This window comes from Rhipicephalus microplus, chromosome 8, assembly GCF_043290135.1.
Source record: "Rhipicephalus microplus isolate Deutch F79 chromosome 8, USDA_Rmic, whole genome shotgun sequence".
In the NCBI taxonomy this organism is placed as follows: domain Eukaryota; kingdom Metazoa; phylum Arthropoda; class Arachnida; order Ixodida; family Ixodidae; genus Rhipicephalus; species Rhipicephalus microplus.
The window spans coordinates 15,857,847-15,866,065 of NC_134707.1; the positions used below are offsets into that span (position 1 = coordinate 15,857,847).

General features: G+C 45.3%; 1 protein-coding gene across 1 annotated transcript in view; it reads right to left on the reverse strand.

Moving 5' to 3' along the window:
* Nucleotides 1-7,536, reverse strand: part of LOC119164180 (xibalbin-1) — an 87,935-nt gene extending 80,399 nt beyond the window's left edge. The window contains exon 1 of the mRNA XM_075871170.1: nucleotides 7,244-7,536. The gene's annotated coding sequence lies outside the window, so the exon portion shown is untranslated. The remainder of the gene's footprint in view (nucleotides 1-7,243) is intronic.
* Between the last annotated feature and the right edge of the window lie 683 nt (nucleotides 7,537-8,219).

An 8,219-nucleotide genomic window follows, 5' to 3' on the forward strand; every position in this document is an offset into this window, starting at 1 on the left:
ATAAATAATACGCGACGCTCGAAAGCTGGCGAAAAAGATGGGGGAAATTTGCTTCTTATGCGAAGGCCGGTAATGAAGCTGATGAGTTGTTTGTGAAGCGAGCGCCTCAATCGTTCGTTAGATAAGCCAATTACCGCAACGAGAGGCACGACAGGACCTCTCAAGTTTCGAGCGCGTGTTGTTTGACGTAAGAGGTTTTTTTTTTTTACGTAAGCAGAAATGCTATAGGAGACGTTGCCGATGACGTTTTACGTAAGCCGATGGTGAGAAACGCTGCGCCTGCCAGGAGGTGGAGTTCAAAAATAAAGAGAGCGAGGCTATTCAAGACACAAAGTAATGGAAGGCGAAATGCACGTTGCGTCACTTTTCTCTTTGAACTTGACACAAGTATACGCACGTTTTCAAGGACGGCTTTCTTGGTGCCGTCATAATGTGCCCTCCGCTGTGGAGAAGGTACAAAAAAGCCCCCCCCCAAAAAAAAATAAGAAAACACACTACTGAGGTAGCAACGTCGCTTACGACAGCCTTTGTGCTCCCGTGAAACAGTCTGAGCTGGACATACCACTTGCTGCTGTGAAGATCTGTGCACTATTTGAAGGAAAGCTCCCTGGGTGCCGCCATAACTGTTTCTGGGGTCTAGTAAATATGTGGGAACTTTCCCCTTGCCCTGAAAATGCACTGCCAGCCGTGACGTCGGCTTTCACTGTTGAGGTGTCGCACTATGATGCAGACTGTTACAGGGCTCACTTATATCTTCTCTACTGTCTTTTAAGAATCACTTCCATACACACGTTCGCCAGATTTTGTACTCCGGGAACGTGACTAAAAAGAGGTGCTTTCTCACTGTGTTAGAAAGGTTTATAGGCATTACCGCCGATAATTCTCTGGGTGCCGCCATATTTCTCTCTGGACAGCGCTAAGCAGGTGTGACTTCCCTAAAACACACTGCCGAGGCTGCGACGCTCACCTTCGTACTGTGAACGTCACCCTGACTGGCCGCACTTTTTTTATCTCTAATGATGACGTTAGTAAACAACGCTAGTGTAATGCTTCCCATTTGCGAAAAACAAAACAATTTTCGTAAGCAAGAAAGTTCTCCCGCATCAGCACTAAATTTGAGGGAAAGGGTGGCTGTCAAGCATCGTCGGGCGTTGTTTCCAGAAGTCAGATTTGGTCTTCCTAAGTATGACGGCATGGATGGACGACAAGAAGTTCGGCGCTTCCCTTTTGAATCAGGGTGACAGCCAGTGCCACGAAGATCTGTAATATGAAAAGTCTTTTATGCCCCGTGGCTCTGATTACTAAACTACGGGATACAAAATTCGCTACGTCGAATAAACGCAATCCTTTTGTAATTGATTGATATGTGGGGTTTAACGTCCCAAAACCACTGATGATTATGAGAGACGCCGTAGTGGAGGGCTCCGGAAATTTTGACCACCTGGGGTTCTTTAACGTGCACCCAAATCTGAGTACACGGGCCTACAACATTTCCGTCTCCATCGGAAATGCAGCCGCCGCAGCCAGGATAGTCCTTTTGTAAGACACTTTAGCTATCTATAGCGTATCTTTTTTGTTCTATGCGCTGATTTGATTGATTGTTTGATTGATTGGTTAATTGATTCGTTGATTGATTGATTGATTGATTGATTGATTGATTGATATGTGTGGTTTAACGTCTAAAAACCACCATATGAATATTAGAGACACCGTAGTGGAGGGCTCCGGAAATTTCGACCACCTGGGGTTCTTTAACGTGCACCGAAATCTGAGCACACGGGCCTACACCATTTCCACCTCTATCGGAAATGCAGCCGCCGCAGCCGAGATTCGATCCCGCGACCTGCGGGTCAGCATCCGAGTACCTTAGCCACTAGACCACCACGGCGGGGCGGCGTAGTGGACTCAGCGCCATTGTTCTTGGAGCAGACATTTCAAGATATATAGTTTGAAGCAGCGAATGTTACGTGCCCAGAAGTTTGTTTCCCGGCGAAGCGTTCGAGGCGTGCACTGAGGTTAGCGCATGAGAAGGTGATACCCAGGGAACCCGATTACGCTGTCACGTTGTATCTGTGAAGGCGAAGTAGGTTGAGGGTAAGGGGGCTATGATTATTCTTTGCGCTTGCCCTCACCCCTCTAATGCAGAAGCCCTCGCGTGCGTTTGACAGCAGGAATCAGAGGTACGCCTAATGTTGTACGAATGCCTGTTCGGGTATGTCGTATTTAGTCGAAGACAATCCACAGTTTCAAGGAAGTGTCTAGGAAGTGTTCGAGAAACTTTCTATCACACTTCTTAGCCAAAAAATCACAGAAGATTAACGTTGGCAAAGCGACAGATGCATATTGCATGAATGCCCGCGTAGCGCGACGAGAGAATACTTTTTGAGCGACACATGAATGTCTTGAACGCTGATACACTAAGGATGCCGACTGTGGCCCTACAAGTCAGCAACAAAATTTAGATTTACTGTTAAATTAATTGTTACAAATTGGTCCGTTCAAAAAGCTTCCGAAATTTCCCATTTCATACAGAAGAGGCTAAACCTACATGAAATTGTGAATGTAAATATTGTTGGCATCAACAATGAGGAGAGACAACAAGCGCGTAAAAATCTGCATGACGCATCCCACACCACTGTGACCTTCCATCCCGGCGACGAGGTGCTACTCCGGACACCAGTTCGCACTCCTGGCTTGTGCGACAAATTTCAGTTTTGGTTCCTCGGCTTATGCACAGTCTTAGAGCAGACCTCACCCGTTAACTATCGCGTTGAACCAGTGATTGCTCCAAGTGACTGGTGCTGTCGTGGTACCGAGATAGTGCACGTCTCGCATATGAAGCGTTTCGCAAGGCGTTCTCCGCATACATAAGTTGTGGCCAGGATGGCCGTTCTCATGCGCGGGGAATTAGTGTGGGCATTTAAAGCACGCTTATTGATCACCTGTACAAAACCATCATCACCAAGTGTTCGTCATCTTCATCGTTAGTGGATAAGGCTCTTGAGTCGGTTCTGTGCCTCGGAGGTGACAGTTTTTGGCCACGTCTTCAATGCCTAATAAAGGCGTGTAAAGGACTTCGTCGCGATGTGAGTATCATAATCACTGGCGCGTCTCATTTTTTTCTTATTTGCTATTTTACTATTTCGTATTGACTCTTTTGATTACATTCCATTTTTAAACACTATGATATGTTTATAGTTATATACGTGCCACCAAAACTTGCTTTTGTGATAAAGAGTTTGTGTCTTTTTCTGTTCCTCTCTATCTCTTTAGTCTGTGCAGCCGACTGTTTCTGCAGACTTGTGCATCGCTGAACGGAAATATAAAAGTGATTTATGTATATAGAAGAGGTCATGTAATGCAGGAGAATCATGACAAAAATAGCTTTTGGGCTGGAGTGTGCTGGGTAATTAGCGCAGAGAGGTAGCTGCCGCGACTCGCCCTTAGTTTACTTTAATGCCGGCATGGCGATAAAACGATGGAAACGTGAAATAACGGAGATAACTACGTACGCCCATTAATGTAGTAAACTTGAAACGCTGTAATGAGAAAATTGCGTTTGAGAACTTCCCCAGCTACGCTTGTGGGGAACAGCTACACGTGAACAATAAAAAAGAAGGCACACATACATGGCCACTCTACCTTTGTATTTGTTGGGCTCTGTGCTGCTTCTTTTGCGAAGCTGTCGCACTCAAATATTATCGCTGCATTAAACTCATTTGTTTGCGCAGTGTCCCAACCAATACTAAAGCAAGATCAGCGTTTCAGACTGACAGCTTGGAAAAGACGCGTAGTTACTGTCAATAAGCGAGCTAGCTTATTTTTGACACTGACAGCTTTGAGCACCAGCTATCAAACAAACCATCTTTTATCCATTCAGCATTTAGCTCCGCCTCTCTTCCTTCGCTTTAGCTCGTTTCCCACTTCCTCTTTACACACGGGGCAACTTACGATGAAGTCTGAAATTCCCACAATGTGTTTTGAAAAGCCTTTGTGGTGGTTCCGCACTTACGCTAGAATGGAGAGGGGTGAACGTGCTTAGAGCCAGGAGAGCAGCTGGGAACGAAACTTTCCAATAGAATACTCTTGCGGCAGCTGCTTTCGAAGTGTATGGTGGGGCCACTCACTATGTTTTGAAGTGTCAATCACACGCCCTGGGCATGTTTGTTCCATGGACATCATTCGTGGATAGTAGCATGGTGTCTCAGCACTAAAAAGCGTGCACAATTACAGAAAATAGAAACCCCCATGGAACCCTCGAAACAGCGTGTTTTCAGCGTTGTGCCCAAGTGAACATAGAGTCTCCTAATATACACTAGAGGGAACTCTGGCGCTAGTGTTAATGGGAGCTGCATCACACGGCACTTCGGCGAGCATGAGAATGATGGGTAGTACACACATTCGTCTAATATTCGTACTTGTGGCCTGCTTCTGGCTCCGTGTGTGTTCGTGTGGCTTGAATTTGTTTTCTCACGAAACAAATATTAGCAAACGTTCAGCGGTTGCGCTTCACAATCTTATTATTTTAGACTTACCTTTCCAAATCGGGTAATGATGTTCAAAAGGGTTGAATTTTTCTCTCAAAACGAAACCGAAGCCTAGCAATAAACGAAGCTGCAAGTACGATTCGCCGTCCGCAAGTATGAAGACTGATTTTATTTGATTGATTTGTGAGGTTTAACGTCCCAAAACCACGCTATGATTATAAGAGACGCTGTAGTGGAGGGCTCCGGAAATTTTGGCCACCTGGGGTTCTTTAACGTGCACCCAAATGTGAGCACACGGGCCTACAACATTTCCGCCTCCATCGGAAATACAGCCGCCACAGCCGGGATTTGATCCCGCGACCTGCGGGTCAGCAGCCGAGTACCTTAGCCACTAGACCACTGCGGCGGGGCGCAAGTATGAAGACTAGGCAAATGTGGGTACTACCCATCATTCCCATGGTCGCTGAACGATTGCAGCGCCAGAGTCCCCTCTAGTTAGTTTTAGGAAACTCTATGCAAGCGAACCCTGGTGTATAAGTGACTACTGTGCTCGGATGTTAGGTCAGGGCTTCCGTTCCCGCCCCGGCGGTCTCATTTCAGGAGAGGCGAAATGGTAGTCTCGTGTACTCGGCAATGTAAGCGCTCGTTAAAAAACACTAGATGGCGAAAAATTTCCAGAGACCTCCACTACTTCGTGTTCCATATTCATATAGTAGTTTTGAAACGCGAAATCCCAGATATTTTTACATTATGTCCACGGGAACATGTCCGGGTTTCATTCGACGTATGTTCTATGCTTTGTCTGCGGTCAATTGCGCACCTTCTATTTCTAACAGGAATGCGAGTAATCACTCCTTCGATGTCAAAACTTCCTGCAACCTCGGAAACGTCCAGATGTAGTTCTGCATACAAGTATCCTTTCCATGGAGTGTGTAAGCGTTTGAATGAAAGTATCGTTTTTTGGTAGCTTTCACCTAAACCGTGAATTGGCGTCTAATGGCCGTCCCTGCTTCTTGAATGCTCTTGTTTCTCTGGTTCTTAAAGCGCAGGTTACGTGCGTAAAATTTGTGCTAAGAGGAGCCACCGTCGCATTTTAAACTACCTGCACGATAGACCCTTACTTCAACTTTGGCATATTTCATATTATGCCGTAAATATAATGATACCAGCTGGTGTTTTTACGGGCCCAAACCACAGTATGATAATGAGCTATGTCATATGAAGGAGGTCTCTGGAAATTCCGACCTTCTGCTGTTCTTTAACGTGCAATGACGTCACACAGTGCACACGCTTCTCAGAAACTTCATCCCCATCCTCCAGACTGGTATCAAACCTTCGACCTTCGGGTGGGCAGGACTCAATAAATCTTTCTAGAAGATGGAAACAGACGTCATGAAGGAAATGGAAAATTGTTTCTTGATTCTTCGTTCTTTCAAGCACAATTCATATTCCACGTATGTTATCTGACTCACGTCGCTTTGTTCGGTACACCAAGTTTAACATTCAAATGCATACGTGTCGAGATCTGTTTTAAATATACAGATGACATACAGCGCGAATAGATGGATAATATGTGTGAGGTAATTTTCCTCAAAAGTGCTTCATGGAAAACATGCTGCAGGATGAACTATATTCTAATCATAAGTTATGAATGTGAACAAGGATATTTGATAACAAGGGCGTTCAGGACAAAATATGCAGCATTACTCATTTGATTTTTCTACTATTATTGTATTGCATCTGTAAATAATAAATGAGGGCTGACAAGGTTGTCTATAATTTTTGAAGTAGTCTATTCAATTGTTGATTATGAATAGGCTAACTGCGAGCACTGTCAGCTGGAGGAGTTACGACGAAATGACGCTAAGTATGGTGCCACTAAAACTCAATGTTTAAACTCTGAAACTTTACAAAAAAACAAACTGCAAACAAATTTAGGCCATAAATAAATTATCAATCATAACAATTAGCATCGGTGAAGTCATACTCTCATAAAAGACCACGTCAAACACCCATATCGTCTCTTGAAGTATTAGGTACAAAGCCAAATCAACAAATTAAAAATTGCTGTCTTCAGCTGAATCAATTAATTTTCTGCATCTGTGGTCTGCATGCGTGAAATTAATCTTCGCACATAGGTTAATTCGTGAAACAAAACTGAAGAGCATCAAAAAAGTTTTTAATTGTTCACTAGTAAATTGAAGACTCTTATATTCTCGAACATCAATTTCTACAATCAAACCAGGCCGTAATTGTTTTCTTTACTAAATACCAACCTGTTTTATATAAGTCCAATACATCGCAATTGGACGTGACATTTCCTTTTAAGTCATTCATGAGCAAACAAAACAACACTTTATATTTAACTTTTGCACAAAAGTTGCTACTGCAGCATTACTGACACCTTAATACTATCTTTCACCGCAAGCAGAAGAGCATTGCGCAGGTCCCAAGCGGTGCATGTTAGCTGACCCATTATTTTATTGTTTAATGCTAAATACAAGCTTTTTTCATTGATCGTAGCGCAAGTACGGAAATGTTGCATCCATGAAACGGAGAACTTCAAATTGGTTCACGTAGTAACGGTGGCGTGAATATAGTTACAGACCGTGAGAACGTTTCTAAATTGAACATATGGTAACGCTGAATCACGAGATTGTGCTAAGGTAACGTGACCATTCGGCACATCAGTGCTTTCTCCGCTAGCAACTAAGCAAATGAAAAAAAAAATAGAGCGAGAGCTCCACAGTACTCACCGAAAGTTTTCGGAGCTCAGTTGCAGAGAAGGGCGGACCGGCCGGTTCGAGAAACGTTCAGTTTCAGGTATAGAGTCCAGTGAACTTTTTTGTTTCTCGGTCTCGATGGCAGGATCTGATCAGCCGGTTAACACGTTGAGGCGTTGACGGCTACGGGGCGACAAGGTGGGGAGCAAAAAACTTGGCTGCGACTTGTCTTGGCCGCTGGCTACAAGATGACTCTCTCGTCCTCCGAAGTGCGCTGGCTTGTTTTGCGTAGGACCGGACCGCCGATCGGGCCCGACGAGCTCTTTATACCCGGCGACGCCTTCCCTTCTCTCCCGTCCGTTCCACGCTCCCCATAGCCCCTCAACCCTCCTCTCTCATCCCTGTGTTCCCTAGACGTCCACGCGAGCTCCTCCGGCGGGACGTAGAGGAAGAGAAACTGCGCATGCGCCGAGGCGGAACGAGGCAACGCGGCACGCCGATTGGGCGCGATCGATGCAACAAGCGCTGGCCTTCTTTTTTGACGGACGGTCCCGGTTGTCCGTGCTCTGCTTCTTGAGTGGCGTCTCCCGTCGGGCCGTTAGCTGAGCAGCGATGTGCCCTTTAGGGATACGGGTGGGGATGACGCTTTTCCGGTTCTGTCATGCTTGCTTTTGTCGTCCCAGATTTTGAGCTGTCATTTTTATGCTGGCTGAAGGACCGCTCTTATAACCTTTCCTCGCGTTACACTGGCGTAGTTGGGCACGAATTCCGGGGACCGAGGCATCTTTACCGAACGCCACTGAGATGAAATAAGCTGCCTGATCAGCTCATGAACAAAACTTCAATGTTCGCGCGGCGATGGACAAAAGAGGGAAATAGCTTGTTGTTCGTTGTTTGCTCTTAGTCGAAAATACAGAACAGATGTAGTTCGAAGACAAGGTACGAGTACCATTGCTCCGAAAACTCATGAAGTTCTGACAAAGACGTCATTCGTCATAATGTTGGAGAC